Raw genomic sequence first — 16,624 nt, forward strand, 5'->3', positions numbered from 1 at the left:
ATTCTGACACCAGTACAGCCCCAACGCGCAAGAATAAAAGTACATAAGATTGCATTTGCATGTACAACATGGATAACTGTGAAATAGTTAAAAAGTCTGTTTTGTTTAACGACCCCTCTAGAGCACATTGATTTATTAATCATCGGCAAGTGGATGTCAAACATTTGGTAATTTTGACATATAGTCCAAGAAAGGAAACCCATCACATTTTTCCACTAGTAGCAAGGGATCTTTTATATGCACCATCCCACAGATAGGATAGCACATACCACAGCCTTTGATATACCAGTCGTGGTGCACTGGCTGAAGCGAGAACTGTGAAATAGAGTTTCGTGTGTGTGTTTGTTTGTGTATGGTGTCCGTGTGTGTATTTATGCATATGTATGCATGTAATGTACGTGTGTATATAGACACAAAAAGACCGATATTAAATAAACACACTGAAAACATATTTCTAAAACATTTGAAACAAAAAATTAGTAATCTATCTACTTACATAAATTCCATATTTTACTATTATTAATTTCAACACTGCTGTCAATGACGCTTTTTTTAAAACACACCACACTCTGAGAATCATTGACATATAGAGGTCCTGACCTATATTCTGAAACAACAACATAAATAAATAAACATTAGTCAACAGAGAATACTAAAACTAAACTAGCTTACTTGTCATAACATTTTTATGAAACAAGTGAACAGTTTTGGAATCTGACAAGCGAAAGCTTAAAAGTCACAACGCTTTGTTGTTTATTTGCCATGTCGGAACTTCACTTTCATTCATATAATGTTCACATTCATGAGTCAGATTACACATGTTACGAGATATGATCTACAGATATTTACAGGAATGTTTTTTTACTTATTTGCTTGATAAACATGAAACAGTATTTTCATAAGCAGTGACTTCAGTAGGATAGAAAAACTGTTATTTTCTAATGCAACCAGTCGTATTATTTTGTACTGGAAACATTTGGCTGTGAAAAGAACACCGTTTCATGTATGTCATCACTTACATTATGTAATGTGCATAAGACTATATGACGTAATGGCTGATGGCTTTGTTCTAGGACTGTAGAGGAATTATTACATTAAAAATCAGTTAAAATTGACAATGGGTAATAAAGAGAATAACCAACTAACTATGACGAGTTATGAATTATCTGTCCCTTGTGAATGAATGTTTTAAAACCCTCACAAAAGGCACAGGTTTACAACATTCATTCACTCGGACAGATCATTCATAATTCCTCGTAGCTCGTTAGTTATTCACTAAACAAGACAGTATTGGGAAATGTTCAAGTAAAACTTAATATACCAGTTGTAATATGAATATACATCATTATAAATATAGGAATGTACTTGAAATATCGTGATGAATCATAATCAGATAGTCACATGGAAGTATAACCTTTTGTTAAACATGAAAAAAGCACTTCAGAGGATATGGGCACATTAATAGAGTTTTCCTTCCTTAGTTCAAAATGTAGTGTTTATGGGCAACAAAGTGTCTTTCAAATGCATTTCAAATGCTACAGAAAACCAAATAGATATTTGATCATACTAACAAACCAAACTTCAATACAGAATATTCTCCTGGAAATTGAAAATCATCTCACTGGTCGTTTGAAGAACTACATTAAATAAATTCCAGTACTAGAGTGGTTTAATAGCTAACAGTCAAAATAACCAAACAGGAAGAAACTTCTCTGTTATCGGACTGCTTACCTCTGTCATAATCTCTCCAACGAACAACACTCCCTGGTGGGTGATGAAAAAGTTTATTGTACTCAACATCTAAAATAAATGAAATGTTTTAAAATTCTAATCATACTGACATTTTAAACTGAAAGTCAAAGGCATAGCATGCGTATTAGGACTTAAAGGCAGAGTAAAGTCAAACAAGAGATTTATGTGTTGGAAAGATGCATACCCGGACCACCAACACATACTGACACTTTAACAAATGAAAAACGCGTAATTTTAGAGTTAATAAAAAAACATGATTATTCCTGCTAACTGGGGGCAGCCATTTTGTTTAATTTTTGTGACGTCCAGTGGTATAGCTTGGGGCGAAGTGACGTCAGCTACGTCCATCTGTTCTATGCACAGTGTAAACAAACGCTCTAATTTATGACAAGGCGCTTCGCTTTCATCATCCTGACTTGTAAAATAACATAAATGACTTGATAGTATAATAAACTATTTAACTAAATATATTTCAATTTGCATCAATTGAACGAAATGGAGTTATAGTATTTTTCTTTTTTAAAAAATCCAAAGAAAAAAATACATATTATTAGGCCTATTGATATGCTACGTTCGAGCAAAAACGACCACTCACGATACCAAAGTGATAATTTTCTTTTCTTTGGGACTACTTAATTGGTCAGTTTTGTGATTATAGATGGGAAAGTCTACTTAATCAAGGGTTTTACAGAATTACTTACAGTAATAAAGCAGGGCGGTTGGTAATGTCCATTACGATTTGAGGTGTATCCGTGCTGTTATCACACAATACCCTGTGATCTTCATAAAAGAGGCACGTCCTTTTAGTGTGTCTAGACACAGTGTCTGGGGACCGTCTAAATATACACCTGCCAATCAGGACCCACAGGTACAGGCCACGGAAAGAAAAGACCAATTAACTAAGAAAACACTCCGATTATTATTTCAGTACGTGGGTTAATTTATGTACAAACCATAATACAGTTATTTCAACACTTTGACAATGGTGGTTTATTTTGTATTAAAAATAATATATAATTGTCGCTGGCTTACTGGAATGACTATTATTACAGAATATTGCGATGCATCCACAAAAATCAGGTATGTTTTGTTTCTTCTGTTCAAAGACTAATTCCTGACGTGACACGTTGGGTATTACGCAACCACCAGCTCGCCAGAGGGCGTATTCACTGGGATGATACAAAATGGCTGCACCCGTTATATATAATAGCCGTCACATTTAACCGTTTTATTAATTAACTATACGATTATACTTGTTGATATTAAGCAATAATGTGCATTATATATAGTTGAATATGCATACCAGGTCAAATGCCTTGATTGTCCCTTCCTTTAAGCTGGACAAACAAATCTAATTATTATTATAATTATTATTGTTGTATTAAGTCCATATAATTAATCTACTGTGTAGCCACGCCACATGGATATATAGTGTGATCTGTAAATGTGGCAATTCATTAAATAAATAATTTTTAAAAAAACAACACCGACCACAAAACTAATGAGCTATTTTGCGAGTTTTGTCAAAAAAATATTTCGTCAAATGCTAGTTTCAGTTGGCCAAATAAAATATAACCAAATTATAATTTGTAAAAGAAATCTATTTGGAGATGATCTGAATGAATTACAAATATGTGCAAGCAAGTGAACAGATTAAATAAACAGCAAGCTGTTCAAATCAGTGGTAGATCTACAAATGACACAATTTTCAAATTAGTTTTGGGATAATTATTGCATTTCTGAATTTAATTTGGTGAACTCTGCATCATATAATATATAAGAATTATATTCTTTACTAAAATTCTATCTATATACTATAATATAATATGGAAGGCCTTCTAAACAGTTACCGATCCTTCTGATAATTTCTCCACTTTTGATCTGCACTGCCAATGCCCAGTTTAATTAGAAAGTCAGTTTGCAAACAACATTACTGAATATAGCAGAGTGCACTGCAGCAATTACAACAAAACCTTTTGCCCACCTTGAGGGGACAAAGTATTTTGTTTGTCTCAAGTAACGTACAATGTTTAAATTAATCACTGCTTTCTATAATCCTACTGTTGAAGACCCATATACAAAATGTATATGAATGACATTTTTTCCCCACAATCCCAGTCAAGATTCTAAAATAATAGCACACAATTAATACATTTTAACAATATGGCACCCCGGGACCGTAAACAGCCTAAAATAAATAGGGGCCAAAATTCAGGGCACAGTTAATATAAGGTCTTTTGAACCTTGACAAACATGGCACATTTACACTAAAAAGGGCACTTTTTTTGTATTTTTCTGGGTGGCACTTGTTCCAAAGGTCCAGCACACCCAACGTAATAAAGCTTTACAGATTTTCATATTCATGAACACTAATAAATACATGTACATCTAAAAACAAACCCTACCAAAATCAATGTATCAGATACAGCAATCTAATGTAAAGATACAGAGCGGAGCGGATACAATAGTTGTTCGCATCAATGAAGGTTGCACTATACCAATTAATTTCCGGCTGGGTCGAAGTTCGAGGTGTACCGAACTTTTGATAGAGAAGTTAACACCACAAGTCCTGTGATTGGTTATAAATGTGAGTGTGTTGGTTGTAAAAAAAATTAGTTTCATCTGGGCTAAAAATGTATGCAATTTTATTTGATGTAGTACCACCGTGTCAAGTAGCCTTGTGCTTGGAACATGTATGGGGTACCTGTAAAAAGAAGTACTAAAATTTTGTGCGAAACTAGGGGTGTTGCAGAAACATCTGGTTATACCGAAAATGAGCCATGAAAGGTACCATTTTCTGCAGTTAATACTTTGAGGTAGGGTTGTAGTAGTAGATATTTATGAGTCACAGTTTGGTTGATATATTGCATATAGTGTTTTTTTAAACACAAACGTTAACATGGTCGCCTATGGGATTTGAATTGGTATAGTCCAAACCTATAGCACATATTCAGTGCATAATAAAAAAGATTATGATTTTTGTGATTTAATTAAATTAAATCTACACTATTTGATTAATTAGCCGTCACTCGGCCATGCAAGTTCACAATGACCTTGACCCTTGACAATAATTACTGTACATAGCTTCTGAATGGAGTTTGAACAAAAATTAGCACTGAGAAAAGTTGGTTTTGGCCTATAATTCATACTATACAGATTTGAATGTTCTTTATTTACATGGTGTTTGACTTGCCATATACAACTGCTCTTAAATATGTTAATATATCTAGGCAGTCTGAGCTTAGATTTTAATAGCAATTTATTTTTATATTAAAATAACATGTGCCAATATTGGGATAATGTCTTTAACTTCTATAAACATAGTTAATGTTTCATGTGTGTACTTCTGATAGCTAACTTTTTAAAGACCTTGATTTTTATTGTCCTTTTTTGGCATATTTTATAGGGTGCTAAGTCATATTTTAGACACATTTGTACTTTTAGGGGGAAACATTTTTTTACTTTGAAGAATTTTTTTTACCAAAGCCATAATTAAATTTTTTGTCACTATTGTCTGCCTTCTGTTATCATTTATACCATAACAATAAGCTTGTTAAACATATCTTTAGGTCTCCAGATCAAATCTTTTTTTTAAAATATCACTTAGTTTGCTCCCATGAAGTGTATTTTAAGTGTATACTAGATTTGGAACCAATTTTTCCAGATTGATTATCTACCTTGGTGTAATTTGATGATTTATTTTATTGTTAATGCTGTATTATCCAATGTTTAATAGCTAAAATGATATGCTGGATTACAGATTGTAGGAATTACATCCAATATACCTATTGTATTGATCTGGATTAGAAATAATGCAATAAAATAGATGTTCGGGTAATTATGTCACTTAAAAAACAGGGTTTTTTTAGTAATGAATTCAAAAATAAATATGCGAAAAGCTGCATGATAATTCCAGATATCACACATTTTTAAAAACCTCCAACTACAGTAGGGTATACATAAAATATAGTCCAGGAATATTGGTGGCTGCCAATGGTTTTGATGGTCCAATTTGAAAATCTGCATAGCCTGATGGATTTGAAATTCCCGCACATGGTAACTTGAAGATGCCCACACTCAGCAATACAGGATTTTCTTCCAACAGTGATGTGCAGGACATTAAGTCATTACTTCATACAGATGCAGTCATGTTGGTTTTTCCCCTTCCTCAGACATTGTATTTTTTTAATACTGATTATTTCTTTGATGTGCCTATTGAGGTCTTCATAATCTAGGGGTCAGTCAAGTACATGTGTTTCAATGGAATAAGTTTAAGGAGTTGAGGTACTCTGACTAGCCATGCTGTCTCTACATATATAGCTGAGCACACACACACATCTGACAATAAATATCTTCAGGAGTATTATTTAAAAAAAATTATTATGTTCAAATATGACATATTGCATTTGTACAAAACTGTACAAAATACATGTGTTTTGTGAGGTGTACATTAAATTAGGTTGCACTGTAGAAACAACAGTTTCAGTGAGGTTGTCAGTTTATGTCAGAAAGACACCAGATCCTGGTTGTCATAAAAACACATGATTCACCACCTTTTGAAACATGTATGTTTATCAGTATAGGTTGCACTATACCAATTAATTTCCGGCTGGGTCGAAGTTCGAGGTGTACCGAACTTTTGATAGAGAAGTTAAACACCACAAGTCCTGTGATTGGTTATAACTGTGAGTGTGTTGGTTTGTAAAAAAAATTAGTTTCATCTGGGCTAAAAATGTATGCAATTTTATTTGATGTAGTACCACCGTGTCAAGTAGCCTTGTGCTTGGAACATGTATGGGGTACCTGTAAAAAAAAGTACTAAAATTTTGTGCGAAAACTAGGGGTGTTGCAGAAACATCTGGTTATAACCCGAAAATGAGCCATGAAAGGTACCATTTTCTGCAGTTAATACTTTGAGGTAGGGGTTGTAGTACTGATTATTTATGGGTCACAGTTTGGTTGATATATTGCATATAGTGTTTTTAAACACAAACGTTAACATGGTCGCCTATGGGATTTGAATTGGTATAGTCCAACCTGAATACCTAACTGCAGTTTCGTTTATTTCTGTGTTAATTTCGTACCCATGGTTGAGAGCACGCATGCAGATCGCGATCGCGGGTAATGAACATGCAGTATTTATACAAATTGCAGTTAAACGTACACTGAATAAAATTAGTTTACAATAATCATATTTGTTAGATAATGTTAGAAATAAATTTGTAAGACTGTGAGGCGACATTTAATAAGTTAGCTGGGTTTTAAAAAGACGGCAAATTTTAATATCATTAACATTGGTTTTTGTAGTTTTTGGGGTTTTTTTATAAATGGAATATATTGTGAAGTCAGCATTCTTAGCCTAGGTATTTTACAAGAAGAAATCACAAGCATTTAACACGACAATGAAATCAAAAGCAACAGTGCGCAAATTATGAAATTGTTGGGGTGGGGAATTGATGGCTTCCAACACTGAAAATAATGTATTACCACCCCCTAACCCACCTGCTGAAAAATCGAAGTAATATATTAACTGTCCCTACCCCCCCCCCCCCCCCCCCCCCTCCCATTGCTGTCTTTGATTTTGATCAGGTAACACGGTTTTGTTATTAGATTTATTCCAGTTTGTACACAATTAGCTGAAAAAGATGCATTTTCATATTCATATATAAATACTCTATACAGCATAAAACAATTTTGGCTAAAGCATTTTCAATATGGCTAATACAAATTTCACTTGGCTAATATTTTGGCTACAGGTATTTTTGATCCAGGGTGAGCCCTGATTGGTTCTCCACAATTGCAGTTTAGTATGGTTTCAAAGGCGATTTGCATAACTGACAAAAACCCTGAATGTAGACACAGATGAAACATTATGTAATGATTTTGCAATTTCAACATAAATATTCTGAAACTAAACTTGCCTCTATGAACATAATATTGACACCAATGGTGTTCTAAGAAGTTTTGTTTTCTTTAATGACATCACTAGAGCACATTGATAAATTAATCATCGGCTATTGGATGTCAAACATTTGGTCGTTCTGACTTGTAGTCATCAGACGAAACCCGCTACACTTTTTCCTAATGCAGCAAGGTTTTTCTTATATGCAACATCCCACAGACAGGATAGGACATACCACAGCCTTTGATATACCCGTTGTGGTGCACTGGCTGGAACAAGAAATAGCACAACTGGCCCAACGACGTGTATCGATCCCAGAACAACTGTGCATCAAGCGAGCGTTTTACCACTGGGCTATGTCCCACCCTCCAATGGTGTTCTAATGATCGATTATAATATAAAATTGATGGGTAGTTGACTATTCTTAAGGATTGCCTGTTATTTCTTTTACGTTCATCGTGGGTACGAACTAAAGTAAATATCTGCAAAATGTATGAATCAGCGAAGGCATTCTCACATAAGATTGCAGATGATTTTTTCTTCATACCCAGATGATAACATACAATACTTAGAATTAAATTTAAAAGATACTTGCTAATAATAACACTCAAAATTCATATTTGATTTGGAATTACTTTTTTTTTAAACAATAATGCTCAGTATGACAAGGTACCAATAAAAAGTGATGTCATCAGATATGTCATTGCCTGAAAATGTTATCTTTTACATTCATTAAGAAATGAACAAACTCACGTTGCTATGGCTGGACCAATGGGACGACGCTAAGTTGTAATGAATGTAACGGAAATGTAATTATTGCTAAATAAAACATCTTTGATGTAAAAAGTGATTTAAATATAGCTATAGTTAATAATATAAGAAGAAAATGCCCTATAATAAAAGCTTGCATAGCCTGTCTTTCTTCTTGACATTTAATACATTACCTAAGTTGTAATAGAGAAGGTCAGACAATGGTCGATCATCAGAAGATTCTTCATCTTCAGTATCAAACACAGAATCTACAAAAAAATACACACACACAAATAATATATACAGTAGAATCTCGTTGGATCGACCTCGGAAGGGTGGAACACACCGCAACGCTCGAACCAAAAACCGAAGTCCCGAGTTTTTTGTTCGGTAAACCCTTATATTAACTGCTGACTGGTCGAACACGTCCAGGGTCGACTATAAGCCTTCGCTCGAAGTAAATTATCAGCCCCGTCTGTGTTACTAGCTATATTTCCCTCGAACCGGTGATCCATCAAACATTAAATGGGAAACCACCGAAAAGGACCAACTATTGCTGCGCCTGCGCAGTTGGTTATTACAACCTTCGGATTAATTATTTAGGCGCAACGAACTACAGATGAATCGGGGAATCACAACAATAGCCATGCAATCCTTTCTTGATGTCGTTTGTTAGGCGGCTATCGGTAATGATCTTTCAAGTACAGCTAGTGTTACGGTAACTGTGAGATGAACCATGATACCAATCAAACACTTAGTGCACAAACGGGCCTCGGCATAAAGCGTGACTTTGAACACGTCTGCAAGACCAGTTTTAAATGAAACAATGGGCCAGTTAATCAGCCGTCATCACTTCAGCAACCACACATGTAACTAATACTGTCAAGGACTTCTGCATCACACAATCAGCGTAATTTCTAATAAATTCTTTCTCTCAGATATTTTGCTATATAACACACTGATGAAATTTTAACGTTTGCAGTTACTAAAATAATATGTATCTAATTCAACTTTCTAACTGATGTTACGGAAATATCCGATGTTGATCGAATGGTTAGGTCCAAGTACCCGATGGGTCGATGGGTCGAACACTTTCTCGAGCACTGCTGGGTTTCGAGCCAACGGGATTCAACTGTATATACAGTGAAACCCCTCAAAACCGGACAGCCATGGGATTCAGGAAAAAGTCCGGTTTTGAGGTGTATCCAGTTTACAGAGGTTTCAGTATTGAGGTAAACCATTTGTTGGTTGGTATTCTCTACTGATATAGTAACTAATAAAACTGCCACTAAAACAGGTAGACACAGATGAAACCTTATGTAATGATTTTGCAATTTCAACATAAATATTCTGAAACTAAATTTGCCTCTATGAGCATAATATTGACACCAATGGTGTTCTAAGAAGTTTTGTTTTGTTTAATGACATCACTAGAGCACATTGATTAATTAATCATCGGCTATTGGATGTCAAACATTTGGTAGTTCTGACTTGTAGTCATCAGACGAAACCCGCAACATTTTTCCTAATGCAGCAAGGTTTTTTTTTATATGCAACATCCCACAGACAGGATAGGACATACCACAGCCTTTGATATACCCGTTGTGGTGCACTGGCTGGAACAAGAAATAGCACAATGGGCCCGACGACGTGTATCGATCCCAGAACAACTGTGCATCAAGCGAGCGTTTTACCACTGGGCTATGTCCCACCCCCCCAATGGTGTTCTAATGATCGATTATAATATAAAATTGATGGGTAGTTGACTATTCTTAAGGATTGCCTGTTATTTCTTTTACGTTCATCGTGGGTACGAACTAAAGTAAATATCTGCAAAATGTATGAATCAGCGAAGGCATTCTCACATAGGATTGCAGATGATTTTTTCTTCATATCCAGATGATAACAGACAATACTTAGAATTAAATTTAAAAGATACTTGCTAATAATAACACTAAAAATTCATATTTGATTTGGAATTACTTTTTTAAAAAACAATAATACTCAGTATGACAAAGTACCAATCAAAAGTGATGTCATCAGATATGTCATTGCCTGAAAATGTTATCTTTTACATTCATCAAGAAATGAACAAACTCACGTTGCTATGGCTGGACCAATGGGACGACGCTAAGTTGTAATGAATGTAACGGCAATGTAATTATTGCTAAATAAAACATCTTTGATATAGAAAGTGATTTAAATATAGCTATAGTTAATAATATAGGAAGAAAATGCCCTATAATAAAAGCTTGCATAGCCTGTCTTTCTTCTTGACATTTAATACATTACCTTCAGTCCCGTCTGTGTTATTAACTATATTTCCCTCAAACTGGTGATCCATTAAATATTAAATGGGAAACCACCGAAAAGGACAAACTATTGCTGCGCTTGCGCAGTTGGTTATTACATTGTTATAATTATAACCTTCGGATTGATTATTTAGGCGGAACAAACTATCGATGAATCGGGGAATCACAACAATATGTTGTTTGTTAGATGGATATCAGTAATGATCTTTCAAGAACAGCTAGTGTTACGGTAACTGTGAGATGAACCGTGATACCAATCAAACACTTAGTGCACAAACGGTCCTCGGCATAAAGCATGACTTTGAACACGTCTGCAAGACCAGTTTCAAATGAAACAATGGGCCAGTTAATCAGCTGTCATCACTTCCGCAACCACACATTTAATTAATACTGTCAAGGACTTCTGCATCACACAATCAGCGTCATTTCTAATAAAAAAAATTCTCAGATATTTTGCTATATAACACATTGATGAAATTTTAAAGTTTGCAGTTACCAAAATAATATGTATCTAATTCTAATTTCTAACTGATGTTATGGAAATATCCAATGTTGATAGAATGGTTCGGTCAAACCTACCTGATGGGTCAAATGCTTTCTCAAGCACCGGTGGGGTTCGAGCCAACGTGATTCAACTATATATATATATATATATATATATATATATATATATATATATATATATATATATATATATATATATATATATATATATATCTTATTATTTCATTCCCCGAGCGAGTTAGGGAGTATAAGACAATTCCCAACTGAGTTTCATAAATTTCATATGGTACTCCTGCGAATGTTATATTAATTTATTTATTATTCACAAACTATGATTTCGAACAAATGTTAAATATCATTGAATTGCTTCATAATCGTCATTAACAACATTCAGTGATGTCAATTATAGTGACGTGGAATGATGTCAATTTCAGAAACTGCGACTGTCGCAAGCTTGCAGCTGCTATAACGACTTGTGACATCAGAAGAAGTGTGCCATAACAGTTTTCAAGATACTGTTATAACCAGGAAATAAACATAGCATGGGGAAAATATGACATTTATGTAACCATTTATTGTTGACCACAGGGGTAATAAATAAATATATATACAATGACACACACACACACACACACAAAGAGTAGAATATCATTGGCTAACGCTGAATGGTTGAACATATTGCTACACTTGAACCAAGCACAGTCTCGAATTATTGTTTAAGTAAACCCTTCAATTCTGCATTAAAGGGTCAAATAACACATGGATGGAATATTAGCTTTCTTTTGCAAAACAAAAAACTATGCTAGTCCCATCAGAAAAAGGTCAGTGTAATAATATTTTGGTTGGATAAGTAATCTATTAAATTTTAACAGAGTATTAAATTTGTGTGTGTACAGTGTAACATCTCAAAACTGGATCTTCTGTAAACAACCCCTGTAATTGCCCACGGCAATCGGCATTGCGATTGTGATTGCCGTGGAGTTTTTCATTCTCCACAGCACTTTTTTTGTTGTGGACTATATTAGAATTTGTTTTTCCACTGTTTGTTTTTTACCTTGGACGTTTTCTTAATTGCAGGGGTTGTGTAAACTGGAATTCAATGTGCTCTAGAAGAGTTGTTAACGTTAAAGTTTGATTTGTCTAATGACACCACTAGAGCACATTGATTTATTAATCATCGGCTACTGGACGTCAAACATATGGTCATTTTTGACAGTCATAGAGAGGAAACCCGCTACATTTTTTCATTAGTAGCAAGGGATTTTTTATATGCACCATCCCACAGACAGGATAACACATACCACAGCCTTTGATATACCAGTCATGGTGCACTGGCTGGAACGAGAAATTGTCCAATGGGCTAGAAAAGTTGTTAAAAAAGCCAAACTTTTCAATACAACAAACGAAGGTTAAAATGGAAATTAATTTGAATGCACAAGATATTTGAGATAAAACAAAAGTAAACTACAGAAGAAGTGGAAGCCCTCCTGTTATAAAACCGTTTACCTGCTTCATCATCCGACTTCTGAACATCATGTCCTGGACGATCTTGCAAATGCTCATTACAATCTAAAATAAAACAGAATATAACTGTTATACTCCACAGCATATTCGCTGAATAGCAGAATCGAAACAACCTCAAACAACCTACTTGCCTACTTGCGGTGTACAAATGTGTACGTCAAATCTATATGTGTAAATCGCTGGCACAAGCTACTGTATAGTCGACAACAATCACTTTTCACACCCTTGTTTTGGCTTCGTACACAATAAATAAAACATATCCAACGGTAATTTTTTGATGTGATATATTTAATAAAGGGTACTTTTTATTTCTTTCATCTTTTAAAATTTAAAACTTAATATGTTGTCCACAATTAAGAAAAATAAAAACATACTGACCTGTAAACAGCATCGTTTGCTGGTTATAGAATTCTGAAAGGGGTCTAGGTTAGTCAACCAGTTTTTATTTTAATGTGACAAAGCATGGTAATGATATAGCTAATTCTGAATTTGAATGAAATCAGTATTCCAATGATGTCACTTTACATCTCCTTACAATAACACTAAACTGGGTACACGATGTTTCCGTTTTCAGAATGCTGGAAAAATTCCAATGCAAAACTGCTATTGATTTTTTTTTTTTTAACATTGTTAATGCACCTGGATGTGTTTGAAGAAAATCTTGTGATTAAAAAATTGTACCTTTTACGAAATATGGATTTCATGTGAAATTACGGTAAGATATGCTATATTTATTGTGTATGAAGCCAAAACAAGGCTGCAAAAAGTGACTGTCATCGACCTTAGAATGGATTGGTTTTATGTCCACATTGTTGATTGTTTACATTAACTGATTGCAAAAAATTTTGTTGCACGTATCGTAGCTGAAACATGTAGAATATTATTTCCGTAAAAGTCGTATTCATATTTTTTGTTCTTAGGTAGTGCACGGGGCCTTTAAGTCAATACTTTTCTTAACTTTCTACGTCCCTCCGGACTAAGATGAACGCAGTTTGGGATGTCGATGGTAGCATGGGTTCCTGGTGATTCGAGGTACTTAATAATTAAGTATATTAGTATATTTTAAAACTGCTTTGCAATTTTATTATATTAGTTAAAGAAACGTTTTAATTGTTACTTGAACCATAGTTTAATACATTTAAGTTGTAAAAAGCATTCTGAGAGTACTGCTAAAAACAATATATACATGTCCCCTACCGGGCCCAAACTAAATTTTGTATCGTCTAATTTCAAGAGCCATAAATCTGTGAAAAATTGGTAAATTGCCGTAACAGTGAAACTTGATCTGTAACAGTAAATAATAAAGCTATATATAAAATGTCAGCTCAATATATTGAGGCATCGTGAAATAAAAGTATATGGAAAACAACTTTTCTTACCTCCTAAATTCATGGGTCATAAGTATGTGAAAAATGTGTAAATTTGACATGAAAGCCAAACGTGATCTGTAACAGTATATGATAAAACTATACAAAATATTTCAGCTTGGTAGCTTAAGGTATTGTGAAAAAAGGTCTACAAAACTAGATGTGGGACAGACAGACAGACAGACAGACAGACAGAAGGACAGACGGAACCTATAATATTCCCCTCCGAATAGACCAAGCAGGGGATTAAAAGCCTGTATATTATGTACACAAAGTTCATAAATGGGAGCACAGGCATATGGGCCTTCCATTTTTGTAGTGGGGCAGGTCAGTTTTTGCCCGAATTAAACGAAAATGCCCAAATCTGGATAACAACATTTATTCATATTAGCATTTCTACCAAACAGCTATACATGGCTGCAAATGAATCACTACACAGTTTTACGTGGATTACAACTAATTTTGATGGTAGAATGATGGAAATACATGGTAAAAAGGTCTCAGGTTAGCATATTTTGGCCGAATATTCCCTATCTTCTTTGCTTGAATTTGAGGTTTCGCTCCAGCACTAGGGAGACAGTTGCCCTCCCCCAATCCCGTCTCATAAATGGGAAAGAATAGATGTACTAGTAAGTTGAAAAAACCCATATGAAATACAAAGCTCAAAGCAGATGTGAGTAATTTCACCCCACTATTTATAACGAATAAATGTAAAAGTAACTGTAAATATTAAACTAAGGTAAAATAATAAAAAATGGCTTTAATTAGAGAGGTACATATAACAGCATAAGACAAGAAAATGTTCTTGTTACAACAGACTACCTTTTCCAATCTTAGCTTTCGCCACAATGCGTTCGGCTTCTTCGTAAAAGCCTTCATCTTCACTGTCGGAAGGTAAATCTAGAACAAACCATAAAAATAGGTTTTCAATAGTCTATGCATAATATATATCACATTACTGGACATCAAGGAAGGAAATGTTTTATTTAACAACGCACTCAACACATTTTATTTACGATTATATGGCGTCAGACATATGGTTACGGACACAGATGTGGAGAGAGAAACCCGCTGTCGCCACTTCATGGGCTACTCTTTTCAATTAGCAGCAAGGGATCTTTTATATGCACCATCCCATAGACAGGATAGCACATACCACAGCCTTTGATGTACCAGTCGTAGTGCACTGGCTGGAACGAGAAATAGCTCAATGGCCCCACTGATGGGGATCGATCTGAGACCAACCGCGCATTAAGCGAACACTTTGCCACTGGGCTACGTCTCGCCCCTTATTGGACTTCAAATTTAATAGCCTTAAAGATTGTCTGTTATTTCTTTTACGTTCATCAAGGTATGAACAACAAAAAGCAGCAATTAAATTTGAATCATATTTGCTAATACATGTAATAACACTAAAACTTCATACTGTTATTCTGAATTACTTTGGGTCCATAAACAATAATGCTCAATAAGACAACTTGCCTACATAACATGATGTTCCCCGACAACGTAATTTTTACTTTCGTTGAGAAATGAACTAACTCCCATTGCTACATCTGGACTCTGGACCAATGGGATAACGTTATATTGTAATGAATGTAATGACAAATTAATTTTATCATTTGTATCAGACCTAAATTTGGAACAAATTTAAATTTATTATTACTTGAAAATAGAGCAGGCGCAGCCAAAACAAATGAAGTTTTAGTACTCATGCCCCTGGAAGCCATTTCAGCAGCAGTAAGGAAAGGAAAGGAAATGTTTTATTTAACGATGCACTCAACACATTTTATTTATGGTTATATGGCGTCAGACATAAGGGTAAAGACCACACAAATGTGTAGAGGAAACCCACTGTCGTCACTTCGTGGGCTGCTTTTTTCGATTAGCAGCAAGGAATCTTTTATATGCACCATCCCACAGACAGGATAGTACATACCACGGCCTTTGTTACACCAGTTGTGGAGCACTGGCTGGAATGAGAAATAGCCCAATGAGCCCATGGACAAGAATTGATCCTAGATCGATCTCGCATCAAGTGAGCGCTGTACCACTGAGCTATGGCCCATCCCGCAGCAGCAGTAAGTGCCAAGGTTAAAGTAAGACAGGGCTCACCCTGTTCACTGCCAAATCAGCCAATTGATGCAAAGTGTAGTTTATACAAAGTGGCTAACACATTCAGTCTTTGGCTAATACAATTTTCTTTTAATTTAAACATCACCACTAGAGCACATTGATTTATTAATCATTGGCTATTGGTAATTTTGACATTGGGAGGAAACCTGCTACATTTTCCCCATTAGTTGCAAGGGATCTATAAACCATCCCACAGACAGGATAGCACAGACCATGATCATTGATATACCAGTTGTGGTGCACTGAGAATGAGAAATAGCCCAATGTTCCCACTGACAGAAATCGACCCCAAACTGACTGCCCATTAAGCAAGTGCTTTACCACTGGGCTAAGTCCCGATCTTTTCTTTTAATTAACCACATTTTAATCATTTTCAA

At 34.9% G+C, this 16,624-nt stretch overlaps 1 protein-coding gene across 1 annotated transcript in view; it reads right to left on the reverse strand.

Annotated features, from left to right (window-relative positions):
* Nucleotides 1-16,624, reverse strand: part of LOC121380107 — a 76,457-nt gene that overhangs the window by 48,261 nt on the left and 11,572 nt on the right. The window lies entirely within an intron of this gene.

This window comes from Gigantopelta aegis, chromosome 8 (genome assembly GCF_016097555.1).
Source record: "Gigantopelta aegis isolate Gae_Host chromosome 8, Gae_host_genome, whole genome shotgun sequence".
NCBI classification, from domain to species: Eukaryota; Metazoa; Mollusca; class Gastropoda; order Neomphalida; family Peltospiridae; genus Gigantopelta; species Gigantopelta aegis.